Raw genomic sequence first — 18,374 nt, forward strand, 5'->3', positions numbered from 1 at the left:
TGTGCACACATTTGCACAGGCGTCGTTCGCCCTAAGACGATGCGATACGCTCTGCCAGGATATCGTGCTGCAAGTAGTCCACACACACACACACACCCACACACACCATAGGGCCATCCCACTGAGGTGGAGCCAACTTTCAATTGAATTGCATCAAAGTTTTGCAGCGCTGTAAAAATTTAATTAAAATGTCTGTCGCATAAGTTAAATAATACAGAATAATTATAATGCACAGAACTTTTTCCTATCTAGAGATGGCCATATTACGGGCTTCCTTCCTTTTTTTTCACTACTCGAGACGATCACGAAACCCGCGCGCACGGCTTTACGCTCGACCTTTTTTTTTTGTTTAGTTAGGTAAAAAAAGTTTAGCTTTTGACTGTGCTGAGCCTGATTATATAAATGGTTTTTATATTAAATGTATATTTTATATATAGTTTCCAATCAACTCTAATATTTATTCTTAATTTCAACACTGACCAAATTTTTATGTTGAATTTAAGTTTTTGTAGCTTCTTTCCTCATTCCATGTTCCTCCCATTTCAAGCATTCATTTATTTTTCGTGTTGAGCCGTGCATGTTCGTGTCACGCGCCCAAATTTTGCCCGCACAACTTTTTCTTTGTCTTGTGTGTTGACGTTGAAACGAGATTTGTGTTATCAAGTATACGCCGTGTGTGCAACCCAATCCGCAACCCGTAGCCCGCACCCCGCACCACGCATCCCGCACTCCGCTCGCTGGCCACAAACGGGCTTCCAAAAAGGTGTTCATGCATATTTAAAAACTTGACGGGGTGTGAAGTGCGGATTGCTTGTTGTTGTCCACAAATCCATTCTGAAATTGGCCGCCTTGCTCCGTGCATCTGCACTGCGAGCCACAAAAACAACAACAACAACAACATCGGCCAGAAAGGACTCGCCAACAAGTCGAGTGTAAACTTTTTCGTCATGTCCCGGCAACCCGCCTCAACACTCTCCTTCGTCGGCGCCTGAGTGTCTCATGTGCCTGGCACATGGTCGCATAATGGACCCATGTCAGAATTTAATGTGGTTCTTTTTGTGGCGGGTCAACTTTGCATATATGCCAAATAGCTGACCGCAGCTTTTTGTTGCCATTATTTTTGTTGTTGTGGTTCGAAAGTGTCGGCAAAAGGCAGAAGAAGAAGAAGAAGAAGAAGCGTGTATGTGATATCACAGTTAATTGATTTGCCAATCCAACGATTGTGCAGGCGCATATTAAAGAGGCATTAGATCTACAAATATATGGCAAATATTATTTACCATAGCAAGCACATGTACAAAAATTCCTTATAATATTGCCTTTAAAGAGCTTTTGATTTTAAATAATGCACTAGATTTAACATTGCTGAAGTTGATCTGCATTTTTGTCAGTGTATTTTTTATTTTTTGTTAACTTCCACGCCAACTATCCAAATAGAAGCATTTAATTTATTGCTCAAATATTGTAAAATTTAAAAATAACTCTGGAATGGTTTTAACACAAACATCAACATGTTTTTTTGAATGCAAAGTAAATATTTTTGCGGCGCACGCAAATTTATCCTAAATATTTGCTTAATTGCATTTGTTTCATATGCCAAAATATTTTTAATTGAGTTTTTAAAATGTTTTCCACACAATTATGAAAAATCAAATGTAATTTGCTTAAAATTGTTGTTGATTTGGATTGTGCCTTTAGTGCGCTCCATTTAAACGCGAGTGCCCCAAAAAGCAGGCAACAGAAATTGAAAATCGCCGCGTGGCAAATGCAAAACCAAATGCAACGTGTCGGGTTGGCCTAATTGCAGGCCAGACTTTAATAGCATGCCACACACACTCACACACACTCACACACACATACACACACCCAACCACACAAATCCCACACATACACACTCCCACATTCATTTGATGCCGAATAACTAGCAGCAGCACAGAATTTCGCCCAACTTTCGGCACTCTTGAATCCGCACGCGTCTAAATCTCTATAGTCTCTGTATAAAAAAAAAAAAAATATATATATATATGTATATACGTATATACTATATACATGCCCACTCGCATATCCATTTTCAGGCAAATTTTCAGACACGTTGCGCCTCACGAATGTTAATTAACGCTGCGGCTACGTTCATTGCATTTGCGGACTGATTAAAGCAGCCCCAAAACAAGTCTAAAATATCTATGCAAATGCCAAATGGCAAATGGGCGCCACAGCTGCAGTGTCTGGCTCCATTAAAAGTGCAGCCGTTGACCGAGATCTTCCATGCTGCGGCATAATATATTTGAGTACTTTATGGTGATGTCTGCTAAGCTTTTGCCCAGGTGAGTTGTTGGCCTGACCTTTAAATTGTTGTTACTTTTGTATTCATTTTAATGAATGTAAAATGCCCGATGTTGCTCATGTTCAAATACCCTGTGCGCACAAAAGACGGGTATGTTGCTAATGTGTGAATGTATGTAACAGTCGGACGTAGGGATTTGAGATCCCATAAAGTTGGAGTCGATCTAGTCGAGCTAGTCAGCACGACTGCCAATTCTCGCATTTTTCTTTCGATAACTGCTTTAATTTCCCCGATAATCGATAAATATCGATTTCATTTCCTCGTTATTTTAACTTACTATGGAGTATTTAAAAGCCTTAAACATCATATAGAATCATAAATAACATATAATACGTGACTTTTTGAGTCCTGCCTCCATATACTGCCAACTTTAAGAGTTCGATTATTTTATTATACAAGTTCTTTAAGAATCTATTTCTTATAATGGGGAATGCTCATACGAAGTAGAAGAAGCGACCTATGTGTGGGTGTGTGTTGGGTACAGGGTATCTTTTATTGCCAGCTAAAATATCTATTTTTGCCAGCTAAAATAAATTATTCAAATTAGTTCTCGTTCTGCACTGAGAAGGGTTTGATTTGCGGGTCGGCTTCCCGCTGGTCATCCAATTCCGGTAACCGGTATTTTGGTTAACCAAGAAGGTTTTTCGTTTGCGGTCAACATAGCCAGAGGTGTGTGCGTGTGTGAGTGTGTGTGCGTGTGTGAGTGTGTGTGTGTGTGAGTGTGGGAGTGTGTGTGTGTGTGTGATCATAATTAAACTGCGGTAATTTGAATAGCTTTTGAATGCCATTCGGGCGCACTTTTAAATGACATCAGCTTAAGTCTGAATTGAAATGTATAATAAAAAATAAATTAGAATAAAATTCCAAAAGTTTAGTTGGCAAATCGCAGTCAATTTGCAATTTAACTGCAGAACTTTCAATTGCCGCAATTGCTTTTAATGCAATTAAAATATTTCCCATGCCAAAGCGCACGGAAATGAAAATTCAAATGCGATTTTTTGTTGGGCAATACACAAATTAAACATAGAGCAGATATGTATATTATTTGAAATTTGATTGGGCAGCGGAAATGCAGCGTGTGGCTTATGCATGGCGGCATTTGAATTTCCTGCCGCCAACTGGCCTATCTCTGCGAGGGGGAGGGGGGGGGGGCGGCGGGTACACAACGTCAGTCCTGCCAGGCTCTGGACCAAAACGCAAACTTCAATTTTGGACGCACAGCCGCCGGCTAATGGAAAAGCCTTTTGCCAAACCCCAACCGCAAGGTAGGCAGTCTAGCATATGTCCTGCCTGAAAGGACGCATCGGTGCAGGCGTGCCCCAAAAATTGCAATTGATGTCCAGCCAGAGCACGGCTGGCAGCGGTGCCCGGCGCCCGGCCAAAGTGTTTTCATATGTAAGAAAGGCAAATGGTGAAGCGTAAACGTGTACGAAATTGCAGGCAAAGTGGTTGCCCGCCGGGATTCTGTCCCGCGTCCTGTCCAGCACAGTTCAGGCCAGAAATGAGCAACAGTTCGTTTTGGACCGGAAAGCGGCTTTCCAGCGTGGGCTTGTCCAATTGGGGCTGGCGCAAGCGCAAAATAGGTATTGTGGTAGGGGAAGCGTTAGTCGTAATTGTAGTGTAAAACGCAGTAGAAAGTGGAGTAGATTTAGAAAAGTAGCTAATTTAGCAGCAAGTGGTTGTAGTAGAAAATGGAAAAAAAGTTGAGCTGAAGCTGAAGCAAAATGTTGAAATTGAAAATGTAGTTTAAAGTGAAGTTGAAGATGTTGAAGAAATTCTAGTTGAAAGTTTCAAAATTTCCGAGCTTGAACAGAAATTGTAGTAAAATGTGGAGAACATCTATCAAATTTTACTGACATGTTCAATATTATTTAAATATATATAGACTAGCGTGTAATGCCCGGCCTTGCCCGTGGAAAATTGAAATCTTCCCATCTTGATCTCCACTTATATTTAAAAATATGTTTGACTGTTGGAATGAACGGTGAGAATCTTGAAGCTGAAGAATAAGTTTTCGTTTATTAAGCCTTTGAACCGCATTTGCCACGTAGCCGATCGGATGGTAAGCATTTCCCAAATCGCTGAAACACGTATTACCATAAGGTTCTTATGTAGAGCTTTGAAAATATTTTTGAAGTAAATCGAAAATTAAAACTTCGCCCAAAACTCTTTGAATCTCATTTCTACCGAGGAAGCTTGGATTCTGCGAGATCTTTGGAAATAAATTTAAGCCAAAACGTCACCCACCAAATCTTTCACCCCCACCTCCACCAAGGAGGAATGCATTTTTCGAAAAGTGTGAAACGCCCCTCAAATTTATTTGAACGAAGATCTTCGAAATTGAGTTTGAGGCCGATAGGATGGTAAATAAAAAAGTTTGAGGGTGGAATGTCCAGATACCCCATCTTAAAGTGCACCTTTATCACATAAGGTAACTACAGTAAAAATTTGAGATTCCTAGCTCTTACCGTATGGGCTGTGCGTTGATCACCAATCAGTCATTCAGTCAGTCAATCAGTCAGTCATTGAGTCAGTCAATAAGTCAGTCAGTCAGTCAGTGAGTTAGTCAGTCAGTCAGTCATTCAGTCAGTCAATCAATCAGTCAGTAAGTCAGTCAGTCAGTCAGTCATTGAGTCAGTCAATAAGTCAGTCAGTCAGTCAGTGAGTTAGTCAGTCAGTCAGTCATTCAGTCAGTCAATCAATCAGTCAGTAAGTCAGTCAGTCAGTCAGTCATTGAGTCAGTCAATAAGTCAGTCAGTCAGTCATTCAGTCAGTCAGTCAATAAGTCAATAAATCAATAAGTCAGTCAGTCAGTTAGACAGTCAGTTAGTCAGTCAGTTGGGCAATCAGTCAATCAGTAAGACATTTAATCATTAAGTCAGTCAGTCAGTCAGTTAGACAGTCAGTAAGTCAGTCAGCCAGTTAGTCAGTCAGTCAGTCAGTCAGTCAATCAGTCAATCAGTCAGTCAGTCCGTCAGGATAAACAGTTTTATATATAGAGATATATATTTATATGTATATACACACGCACAGATAACCTTGCAATAGTCAGTCAATAAGTCAATAAGTCAGTCAGTCAGTTAGTTAGTCAGTTGGGCAATCAGTCAATCAGTAAGACATTCAATCATTAAGTCAGTCAGTCAGTCAGTTAGACAGTCAGTAAGTCAGTCAGCCAGCTAGTCAGTCAGTCAGTCAGTCAGTCAATCAGTCAATCAGTCAGTCAGTCCGTCAGGATAAACAGTTTTATATATAGAGATAATTGATGGATTGTGTTGTGGGCTCAGCTTCACCCAGTGTAAATGTTGTCATTTGAAAAACGTTCTTAAATTTGTTCCACTGATGTAACTGATTGGTTGGATTTGATTGATTTTTCTCTATTTCTAAATAAAATATATTCTTTAAATAAAGCCTCTTGAGTCTCATAGGATTTTTGAAACAATTTTGTTACCATTTCGCGTAGTTTGTCTCAAGCAGCTTCCCATCCGCAAACCACTTCCTGTTGTGCCCATATCAGCTGATGGCCAGCAGCTGGCAGCTGACTGTGTTATCAGCCACCTTCGAACACCCACCCAGCCAGTAGGTGGCAACACCTGCTCACTGGAACAGGTTGCAACTGGAAGCCGCTAGGCGCCGCTGGCTTCGTGTGCGCGTCGTCGATTGTCGGTTGTTGGTTGTCGACATTCGGCTGCGGCTCGGCTGAATCGTTTTGTGTTGCCCTGTCGCAACAGTTTGGGCCACATTTCAGTTCCTGGTCGGCGTTGCACGTTAACGGTACCCCGAACGGAACCGAATCGGAGCACAACAAGTGACGTTTTTTTCGCCTTTGTTTTCGTATTTGCATCGCGAGTTTCCACCAAAAACAAAAGTGTTAGCAACACCAATTAAGGCGTGCGTTAATCGTTCAACCAGTGCTAAAAAAAACAAATAAAAAACCAAGCCAAACTGTGCTCAAAAATTGATCACGCTTATAGAAATTTGATGTTATGGGCCATTTGTATGCGCAACACTTGGGCTGATTGATATTCAATATCACTTTGAAATATCGCAAAAGGTAATGCCAAATGTGTTCTTGTGAAGTTTTGTACATCATTGTTTTATAGTAACCGGCAATTTAGTGTTGCGAGACACTTTATCACACGTTTGTTTTTATATTAATTTTTAATTGAATTATGAATTGGTTTTAAATAGTTTTTGTTAACTATTCGAAACCGATTAAGAGTTTAGTCGGCTATTTGGTAAAAGGAATGTTTAAGTTCCATATGGAGTATTTTTATGCTTTCTACTTGATTTATTTACTCTTACACAAAGTTAATAGCCTTGCATAGGGTATTTTAATTTGATCACGTGTGTAACGTTTTGAACCCGTAAAGTATATGCATTCGTGTCTTCTTCATCTCGATCTGTTTCTCTGCTTTTATGCAAATTAGTCTCACTTTTAAGCTATCTTCATGAAACTTATGAGCTTTACTATGTTCCTAATATACAAGCAAAATCTTTTCATTATCACACTCGTAAAGTGTGATAAGTAGAGAAAAATATCGCAAATGTTCTATATGCGGGAAAGGGATTTTAATCTTGAGTCAAGTCTAAAGAGAACCTAAATTTCTCTCCCGCTCTTAAATATAAGTTAATATTTAAACATATTTCTTTTTGAGTTTACAAGTTTTTCGAGAATCATTCTTGGTTTCAACAAAGTTAAAAACTGCTGTTTAACTCATTTTAAACAACTTACAAAGTCGTAGTCTTTCATAAGCAAGTATTTAGTTAACAATCATTTTAGCCAACATTTGGCCTTAATTTAACGCCCAATTTGGACTCATTAGAACTGCCAATGGCATTCGAATCTGGTAATCCTGTATAATCCTTCACAATGTTGCAGCTTGAAAGTCAACTCAAGTTCATCTGGCGTCAATTGGGTGTGCAAAATTTTGCATTTTGTTGCAATAATTGCAAGCCACGGCACGCACACACTAACTGAAGCGGCATAAACGGGGCCGTCAGGCAGTTCATACCCAAAAGTACGCCTTGACTTAGGCAGCTGCCGTGGCAAGTGCCCCCAGGGACAACCGCAAAACCCACTGTTTGCCACGCCTCCACGCCTCCACGCCTTAAGCGCACAATGCCGTGCCAGGAACTGCAGCAATAACAACAACAATAACAAATAACCATTAAAATGCAGGAAAACTTAAAAAAAAAAAAAAAAAAACTGCAGAAAAAGAAATATGAGTTCCGTTTGCCGAAGATTTAATACCCTTACAGATATATACGATATAGTATTACGATCTTGATTAGATTATGCTCATATCTGAGCAGCTTATCGCTGAGCTTTTTAAATATATATTGCAAAGGAAATCAGTTATTTTATATTGGCATTCAATTATTGTCCAAATATTTCTGATATGATATAGGACAGGTTCGACATTAGGCTCTTCTAGACATATATTGAAAATTTTGACCGATTTTTCCAATTGCAGCTATATCATATAGTGGGCCGATGCAGCTGTCCTCGAACTATGTTCTATATTCCACAAAAGGACGGATATGAGGACATGGCTCATTTGCTGCATTGCATATTTTATTAGATAGTTTTTATACCCTCAATACAAGGGCATAATAAAACCAAAATAACAATAATAATGTCTGAAATAGCAGGAAATTCATTTTGCAGCGACAACCGAAGCGATTTGAAGCATGTGCCTGGCCAGAGAATTGGCCAGAGGATTGGTCTTGGGTTTTGGGTTTGGTATTTCGTGCGCGTTCCGGGGGCAGAGTCTGGACAGCCACTTGGTAAATGCATTTGGACGTTACTCGCAATCGCAATCGCAATTGCAATTGCCTTGCCATCCCGCAGTCTCCCTCTCTGGCTGTTTCTCTCTCTGTTTTTCTGTTGTCTCTGGTTTATCTTTATTTCACTTTTGCTTTGTTTCGCTCGCTTTTGTTAGCAATTTGTATTTCAATGGCTTTTGTAATTGAGTTGAAAGTTTGTTTTAATTTTGGAATTCATTAGGTTGTTGTAGTTTCGAGCATAGTTCTGTCTCTACGCAAGCGCCTCTCTTTGCGCTTCTCAAATGCAACACTTCATCCATTGACAATAAATATGCCATAAGCTGAACAAAATGCCTTAGCTGGAATTCATTTGGCTGCTGTCGTTTTAAGCATTGCTCTATCTCCTCTTAGGCGCCCTTCTCGGCGCATCTCATGTGCAGCACTTAATCAACTGACGTTAAAAATGTTATGTCATGTTATCGATAAAATGCGTCAGGCACAAGCCCGACTCTTTTCACTTTCCGCCTTCCTTGCATCCGCTGGTCAAACTTGGCGAGTTATTTCACGATTTGCCCATTCTCAATCCATTGTTGTCCGGACAACGCTGGCACGCAGGCTTATCCATTACCCCAATGGCGAGGACGACCGCTGGGCCGCAATTAAAAACGGTGCCCATAAAACGAGGAAATTCCTTGGAAATTTCTACCGCAACAACAAAAGTGACCATTGATCAATTTACAAGGCATTAGCAAAATGAACAACATCATGCCGACAACTTCAACTTCAACTACAACCCGCCCCCTATCAGCTGCTCATGTCACGTCTTGCCCTTACACTCGAAGAAAATACATAGAATTTTCCCGAACTTCGAACTCCGAAGTACATCGAAATTTCTGTAAATGAAATCTTTATTTAATTTAAATTTTCTTTTGTTTTTTAATTAATATTTCTTCTGATGAGAATTAATATTGGGCGATTTTCTCTGAGTGCAGATTTATAGCTCTCTTTCGTTCTGTTGCCCGCCTCGCACTGGCTCTTTAGTTATTAAGCGCAAAATTTTTAATTAAATTTTCGCTTGAATTAGCCGCATTTCAGTCACGTGTTAATAATAACAATCAAACGTCCAAGTCGAAGCTCACAAAAACGCCCACCACTTCCCGCTGCGCCACCTTTCAAGCCGTAATGATGACAGCGCCGTGACTCTGGGCCGTGACGTAAAGCCCAAAATGATAAGTAGAAACTTACTACGCCCAATTGATTTTGGCTACGTTTTAGAGATTTATGACTACCGCCTGCTCTGACAGCTGATTATAATTATGCCCTTACCGCATTGATTGGCAAAGGGTATGCAAAGCCAACCAAAGGGTTGAGATGTCAAAATGTTGAATGGGTCTCATTGACTGATATTTTAGCTGAAAATTCACCCATTTAGTTATCCAACCTGAATGTATCGTTCATGAACGACTGAGCAATTGAACGAGTGAATCAAATAACCGATTTAGTTTACAACTTTAAGTGTTTCTCCCCACTTTAGTTGAAATGTTAAATTTTGTATTAAAAATCATGCAACTTGTTGCGTTTATTCTCGCTGGATTCAATCCTCTTGGGCTAAATGAATAAAACTCGTTTTGGTTTTGAACTCATTTTTGAGATTTTGCGTCTTAAATGAATACTGAAAGCTCTCTCTCAATTGTAAAGTTCTCTTCCTTTTACAAAAGAAGTAATTAGCGTGTGAAGGGAGCATAAGTTGCTTAATGGCTAGAGAAAACCATGTTTCAACTCCAGTAAAATTTAAGTCGGACAAATGTTTTCTTTTATTTGTCAATTCATTTATATTTAACTGTTTCATTTTACGGCGTATTATTTTAAGTACAATCTAATGAGACATTCATAAGACCATATGCCGATTCGGTTAAGGTATATTAAAGTCGATTCCTTGTGGGATACTTTTCTTGTTTGACGTTGTTTGCTTGTTGTTCATTAAAGCCAAGCGGCTATAACTGTGGCTGATAAGCTTTATGCATAGTACATATATGTATATCCCATATATGTATATACATATATACTTCTATATTATTGGGATAGGCGCCGAAAGCGTTGCCTGCGCGCCAGGCAATGTAATAAATGACTAATGCATAATAATAGTTAAAGCTATTCGAGTCTTTCCGAACAGAAATCGTTGTCTTTAAACTTTGGAATGCACAAGAGCTCTACGAGACAGCCATTTCCACGCCCACACACAACATTTCGCCCATTTTCTTACTTAGACTACAAAATACCCATGTGGAAAAGTCGCGCATATTTCTGCTAGTTACGTATTTTCGTTTTTATTCTCATACATTTTACAGTGTCTGCGGCATGCCGTAGCGTTTCCGCTGTCAGCCCCTCCCCTCCCCTCCCCTCCCCTCCCTCACTCGAGGAGGGAGTTGGAGTGCCGCGTGTGCGTTGGGGGCGGGGAATGGAAAGGGGGATGACAGCAGCAAGCCGAAAATAAGAAAAATCTGTCAACGGCACTTTTCACTTTCCGCTGCCAGTGAACAGCAGGAGCGGGAGCAGGAGCAGGAGCAGGAGCGTTAGCGGGAGCCCATCCCTCCCATGCCCATCTTCATTTTCATCCACTAAATATGCCAAAGAGCGCGCAAATTGATTTAAACGCGGCAGCGAGGAGGAGCTGGGCTTGCCTGCAGCTTGTGGCATGGGCTCGAGTCTGTGATGCAGCTAAACGTGAGCATAGCTATCACATAGCATAAGCACCTAACTTGCCTCGGGAATGAAAAAAACCCAAAACTAAAATGTTACAAGAGCTCCAGTTGAGACGGCTCGACTAGCAGATATTCTGTACGCAGCTATTCAATCCACAATCCACGTGCGAGCTAAATAGATTATTATTTTTTTTAAAGTGAATCTGTCGAAATTCGTGTCTCTGGTTTGATAGTTCTCCAAAACGTGTTTTAATAAGAAGTATATTTCGAATGTAGATTTAAGATTCCTGCATATTTACGACCTGCAGATACTCTGTCGAAATTCGTGTCTCTGGTTTGAAAATTCACCAAGACGTGTTTCAATAAAAAGTATATTTCGAATGTTGATTAAAGACTCCTGCAATATATTTAAAGGGTATACCCTTTATATGCATTTTCAATGGGTATGCGTAATAAGTAGTGAAAAGCTCTTACCTGCTACAGCAGCTATAGCTGTAACTGTCGTAGTTGTAGGACTGAGCTACAAACTGGCATTGAATCAAATTCATAGCATCTTAAGCCAACCTCTGCCTACCCCTGCCCACCCCTGCCCACCCCTACCTGCCCCTGTCTACCCCTCACGCAAGCCCAGTTAATAGTTCGCCTCCGAAAGAGTTGCTGTTTAGAAGCATTTAAATTAGCAGCTGCCAAGTGGAAACTGAAAACTGAATTTAATTAGCTGGCAAATGAAAGGAAAACACAGTGCCCAAATACCCATATGTATACACCCACACACACACACACACACACACACATGCGCATAAATGGCGACACCTACGTACTTATGCACTCAGAGAAAAATTGTTATTCCCAATTCTGTTATATGGAATATACGTTGTTTAAATTCTAGAGTATTCCTAAATTAAACATGAATGCGTGAATATGATAAATAAAGTGATTCAAGTACAAAATTAAGCCTAGAATTTAGGTACTCGAAATAAGTTTAAAATTCTTTTTGCTATTATTTTAACATTTCTGAAATTGAGTGTCTTATTTGAGGCTTATATTAAGAAAGTTGTGGCTAAAAAAAAATACTTCAAATTTAGTTCAAGATTGTCTTTGATTGCAACTTACTTGAGTTTTTCCTTTAGTGTAAGCTGTACTTTCCAACACATTTGTATGCCTTTTATAAAAACTGAAAAGCGAGCTGAAAGCAGGAAAATCGTGGAGACTAGAATGTGTTTCGATAAGAGCACAAAGAAAGACAAGCACTATTCATGCATGCACATATGGTATATATATATGTATGTGTGTGTGTGTGTGTGTGTGTGTGTGTATTGATGGCCTCAATTAAGTGCCTGGACGCATTTCGGGTTCTATTTGGCCAAAGCAACGCCTCATCATATGCCACGCACATCCACAGGCGTTCCAAAATATTCCAATTTTTTTTTTATTGCCAATTTCTCGAAACCTTTTCGTGAGCTCCGGCCTCGGCTTGTTGTTGGGCGCCTTAAGCGGATGCATAAATATTTAAATTTGTTGTTGTTGACGAAAATTGATAGGATTTAATGACATTAGGGACAAGAATCTGAAGCGTTTCATGATGCCTGAGTCCTTGATAAGCTGCGCCTCACAAAACAATGCGTGTGTGTCTGTGAAAAGAGGTGGGAAAGAGCGGGGGGGGGGGGGGGCTATGTGTTAAATGCTATCTCGTCTACCGATTTAACTGATTTATGAGCTTTCAGACCATTAAAAAGCCATAAACCGAACCATTAGACAATTGATCTGGATCCCACAAAAACCAAATAGAACATAATTTTAATAATTGCTTTGCCCAGCGATTAGTTGGCGATATATTTTATTGGAATGAAATATTTATGCAGATATTTGCTTGGCCATCGTGTCATTATCTATACGAGTAGCTAGAACTTATATACATAGTTCACACAAAGCCCTGACCAAATAGATTTTATTGCCAGTTGGTTGTTTTTTTATTGCCAATTGTTATTATCTTTTGCATATTTATTATGGCTCCCTAAACCAAAGGGCAGTAGCCCCTTTGGCAGGCTTTTTTACACCTAAATAATTGGATATGAATATTAATATTTATTGAAACTTGCAATTCAATGAAAATGGATTCTATTTTATTTGATGTTAGAAATATTTTTTCTTCTCATGGTAAAAATATTCATGGAGTATTATAATTTTTATTTTTTGCATTTCAAATTTATTCAAAACCAATCACAGCCGCAAGTGAGATTTATTTTTCTATTTTTCGATATATTTTTTTGTGGTTTGCAACTCAAAAATGTTTTATAAATCGTGTTTACATTGCAACGACCCTGCCCCTTCTCCTCCTCCTTTGAAGAGTTACCATTTGGACAATTTAAAGTAGCATGAAACTAATAAGTTTTCCATTGGGCTCTTAAACGACTGACTGCACTGCATATCGGAAATTTATAAAGCTTCAGCTATGTTTGCTCGTGTGTGGGCCCCACTTTTTTTGTTGTTGCTGCCTCTGACTGTTCTGGCTACGACTCTGATAAGTGCTCTGTAAATGCAACATCCTATGAAATACATGGATTTGTTTGTGCACGCGGCGAACTGTGTAAATTGTTGCTATACCCTGTAACTTGCAGTTGCTTAGAAATGAATCTAGAACTGCATAATATAAATTACAACATGTAGTTATTAAGTGGTCGTCTTTCCTCTCTTTCTTGCGCCTTTTCATCATTTTACAACACTAGCTCAGCTAAGCACCGTTGCCAGCTGGCAGCAGGGCTGCAATGCAGTCATGGCGTCACATCTGCGACTCATTTAATGCATATGAAGGTTATAGGGTATGCGAACTGTGTAAATTGTTGCTATACCCTGTAACTTGCAGCTCTTTAGAAATGAATCAAGAACTGCATAATATAAATTTCAATATGTAGTTATTAAGTGGTTAGCAGCCACTTCGATGACTTCCCTCTCTCTCTTGCGCCTTTTCTGCTGTGTTTTTTCATCATTTTACAACACTAGCTCAGCTAAGCAGCGTTGCCAGCTAGGCAGCAGGGCAGCAATGCAGTCATGGCGTCACATCTGCGACTCATTTAATGCATATGAAGGTTATAGGGTATGCGAACTGTGCACTTGTTGCTATACCCTGTAACTTGCAGCTGTTTAGAAATGAATCAGGAACTGCATAATATTAATTACAATATGTAGTTATTAAATAGTCAGCACTTTTTCGTCATCCCTCTCTCTCTTGCGCTTTTCTGCTTTGTTTTTTTTTTTATCGTTTTGCAACACTAGCTCAGCTAGGCAGCAGTTCTGCAATGCAGTCATGACGTCATATCTGCGACTCATTTTATACATAGGCAGATAACAGGGTATTCGGCGAGTTCACCGCCGCATATTGTTGTGTGCTCGTTAAGAACGTTAGAAAGTAACCAAAAATGTTGCTAAACACGACGACAGTCGACGCTGCCGCTTCCACAACACTAACCAAATTGTCGCTTTGCATGTTGCGTATGTGTGGGTGTGGTTGTGGTTGTTGAGTGTGCGGTTGCATTGGCTGGCAAGCCAGGCAACCATTTGGATGCATCAAAAGTTGGGCTTTGCACCGCCTCGCAGCGCAGCGGAGGCGACCATGGTTGCATGCACAATTGATTGCATTGATTGCGCTTGCAGCAGGGCAAAGTGTCAGTGTGTCAGTGTGTGTGTGTGCGTGTGCGTGTGCGCGTGTATATGTGGTGTCCTGAGTATCTATATTCAGTGCTGTTTGTGCACTTGTTGTGGCCATAATTGAATTTTATGGCCGCTTATTTTTATTGCTGCCCCTGTCAGCTGCCAATTTATGACACAAATCGAATCGTGCATTGTGGCACGTCGAGTGAGGGTGTGTGTGTGTGTGTGTGTGTGAGGGGGGGGCATAAATAATTGATGCACGCAAATGCTAAATATGTCATCAAAAAATGTTGTTGTTGCCAGGTTAGCTTTGAGCCAGGAAGTGAAACGACGCCTTATCCTGGCTACCAGCAGCTCCAGCTCTTTGCTTATCGTCCTACTGACTTGGCCAAATCAATAAAAATACAATATTGTGGCATACTCTTACCGAGGGTATTCTAATTTTGAGAAAGAAGTGGACAACCAAGTGTATATTTATATGTTCTTGATCGACATCAGCAGGCGCCTCTCTGTCCATCTGTGCGTCTCTCTCAGGGTCTATATGATCTAGATAGTTGACATTTTGAATGTAAATTTTACTATTGTTTGCGCTGATTATGTTTATTTCGAATTATCGATAGCTAGATATCCAAATCTATTTTTTTGACATGTTGCCATTCCTTAATACTTTACTTTTTAATGCCTCAGCCAGTTCTCATTCACATTTTTGTGTATGAAGAGAATGTTGTAACTGCTGCTTCGAGCTGGCTCTAGGCTATTTCCAGGTCGGACATAGCCCGTAATTTTTTTTTACTGGGCTATGCCTGAAATTATATTTTGGCTTGCCTGCTGCGTGGATGATTCAACAATTTGCGCACCTGCTGTTGCTAATACGCCATTATTGTTGTTGTAGTTGTAAATGTTGTTGTTGCTGTTGCTGTTGTTGTGCTTGGTCAAGGGCGCCGTTGTTGTCAGGTGTAAAGGGCCTGAATGTGAAGCTTGCAAAGTAGACAGCGGCATATATTAATGGAAAACAACATGAAAAATTGAAGTAAACAGCTGCAACAGCAGCAACAACAACAGCAACTATCACACACTGACCCAGACACACGTCGTTGCGCTCAAAAATCTCAATTTGATTTGGGTTCCAATGTCCTTGCAGATAATAGACAGACAGACGGATCCCAAAAAAGATTCAACGATCCAACGATTCGATGATTTTTACTATGCTGCCTTTTCGTTCTCGGCTATTTTATTTGATTTGCTTGTGTCCTTCTGGCTTTCTCTTGCTTTCACGCTCTTACCTCTACCGTCCCAACCCCCTCCGTCCTACACTTTTCTTCTGCTACGCTCTCGCCGCCTTGTTGCAGCCTTTGCTTTGGCTTTGACTTGTGCCCAGCGGCGACCCAAATCAATGACTGTTACACACACATGTGTGTGTGTGTGTGTGGGTGTGTTTGTGTGTGTTGATGTGTGTCCTGTCACGCCTCATTGCGTACGCCCACTCGTCGACTGCCGCCCACAGCCCTCTTCCTGGCATTGTAACAGTTTCTCTAATTGTTTTGCCACTGTCAATTTGTATTTAATTGCATGGCAATTAGAGGCGGCTATGGAAAAAGTGGGCATGGTGCGTGTCGAAACAATCAAATGAGCTGTCGCTAAACAATGCCACATTCAGCGCGCAACAGCAACTTTGGCCGCGGCGCCAGCGTGTTGCAAGTGTGGCAAATGTGTGCGCGCGTTTCGCTAGCGTTTAAAACAGTGCACGAGCTGTTGGCTACAGTGGAGCCTGACTAAGCGCGACATGGCTCACAGCTGACTGTTGAGCATGGGTGGAAAATAATAATTGATTTAATGCTGCGGGGCGTGGCATTAGAGTTAGACGCGTTTCGCCAGCGTTTTAAAACGCCCGCCAGCTGCTAGGTATCCTGTGGAATTCTCTCAACTGTTGTGCATCAGCGGACAAGGATAATTGGTTTAGCTAGCTTCTAATTGCTGCTGCTGATGCTGCTGCTGCTGCTGCTGCTGCTGCTGGATATTCGTCCTGAGGGTCCTGGCTGCAGCTTAGCTCTCCAGTAGCGACAGCAGCTAATGAAATTGCTAATAAAACCACACGAGGACAAGGGCCACGCCACACATGACACAACACACACAGACACATATACATGCTTGCTCTCCCGCTTTCTCTCTCGCTCTCCCTGGCCGCAGCATCGCGTCTTAATTGGCCCGCGCTCGCTCTCCGCGCCGAAACGAATTTAATTTATGGTCTCGCGCTGTTGCTGTAAGCCAAGTTGAGCATGCCACGCCCACAATGCTGAGCTCTCTAAACTATAACAAGCAATGGGGGGGGGGCGCACCGCACCGCCCAAAATGGCCGCAACAATGTCCTGGCCAGGCGCCTTTGTCTCCGTTTTTGGGCGAGGACAACAGCAAGGAAATCAATTATGTGTGCGAGTCCTTGTGGCTGCGAGTCCTCGTCTATGTGCTGGGATAGATAGATAATAATGAACGATAAGTGTCAGTGTTGCCGCCCACATCAGTCACGCCCCACCCTGCGAATCCTTTCGCACACGCACACACACGCACGCATCCTTGACAGCTCCTCGCTTGATCCCCCTTCTTGCTGTTGACTCGTCCTGAGTGCATGTGTAAATTTAGCTAACGTTTTAAGTGCCAACTCGGTATGACAACTAAATAATTATGGTCGAGGGGGGGCAAGTGCTGCCGGAGAGAGGAGCTTGGTGTGATTAATGGCGCGTTGCAAAAGTGTTCTAAGAAAGAAAACAGAGCGTGATGCCACGCAACTCAAATGCCCTACAAAATAGCCAAATATTTCAGGTCAAATGAGGGAAACGTTTTCTAACCTATAGAGTGTATATAAATTCTTGACCAGCTGATGATTACGTTAGGCCCTTCGGGCTGTGAGCTCTGTCTATAACATAAAATTTTGAGCGTAGGTTCGTCATCTTCCAATGTGAAATATGTTGCCATTTTCAAAAAATGTATTCGCCCCGAATAATTCGTGTTTTTTGCTATGATTTATTTGTGCAAATGTATGTAACAGGCAGAAGGAAGCATCTCCGACCCCATAAAGTGTATATATTCTTGATCGGCATCAACAGCCGAGTCGATCTAGCCATGTCCGTCCGTCCGTCTGTCCGTATGTATGAACGCAAGGATCTCAAAACCTTTAAGAGCTAGAGAAAATGTTGTTTCCGATATTCGATAACTTGGCACGTTTCCAAGTAATCGATAAAAATCGATATCGTAATCCTGTTTTTTGAGCAATTTCTATTCTAGAATAGTATAGTATATATATCAAGTATTTTTCATTTTATACCTATCGCCTGTCGGAAGAAGAGGGTTCAGGGTATCCCCCAGTCGGGAGCTCCCGACTAGAACCATTTACTTGATTAACATTTAAAGATGTCCAAATTCCGCAGAGTCCATTAAATGGAGCCCTTATCAGTTGTTTATTTATCGAAGCGGTACTTTTGCCATTCATATGTTACCGACAACTGACACTTGCCAATGGAACCGCAGAATGTGAAGTATGTAAATGTAACATACTTTGAGTATAGTGGATTCAGGCTATTAGCCTATTTTATTTGTATATACGGTTATTCGATTGTCATCTTTAAGTTCTGAAAAATTCAAAATAAGCGGACACTAAACTTATGATTTATTTAGTGATAAATTGATCTACTTAAAGAGCGCAGCCTCGAGCTTGGCATGTTGCAGAGTATGTCCTAGTCGGTTACTTTCGCCCATTTACTTGCTTAGATTTGTAGCTTGAGCTGAGCTAAGATTTGTTTGATTGATATTCTGTATTGTATTGATATTGCGTAGATGCTTTCGCTTGTTTCTGATATCTTAGAAGATCTTAAAGCTGTATGGGAAGAGTGTTAGGGGCATGTAAATATTAATCAAGATTT

At 40.8% G+C, this 18,374-nt stretch overlaps 1 protein-coding gene across 1 annotated transcript in view; it reads left to right on the forward strand.

Annotated features, from left to right (window-relative positions):
- The first annotated feature begins 2,102 nt into the window (after positions 1–2,102).
- Positions 2,103–18,374, forward strand: part of 5-HT2B (5-hydroxytryptamine receptor 2B) — a 53,863-nt gene continuing 37,591 nt past the window's right edge. The window contains exon 1 of the mRNA XM_064698091.1: positions 2,103–2,324. The gene's annotated coding sequence lies outside the window, so the exon portion shown is untranslated. The remainder of the gene's footprint in view (positions 2,325–18,374) is intronic.

The sequence above is a fragment of the Drosophila montana genome, unplaced genomic scaffold (assembly GCF_035044405.1).
Source record: "Drosophila montana isolate Dmon_TW-CO22-7 unplaced genomic scaffold, ASM3504440v1 contig_1505_1, whole genome shotgun sequence".
In the NCBI taxonomy this organism is placed as follows: Eukaryota; Metazoa; Arthropoda; class Insecta; order Diptera; family Drosophilidae; genus Drosophila; species Drosophila montana.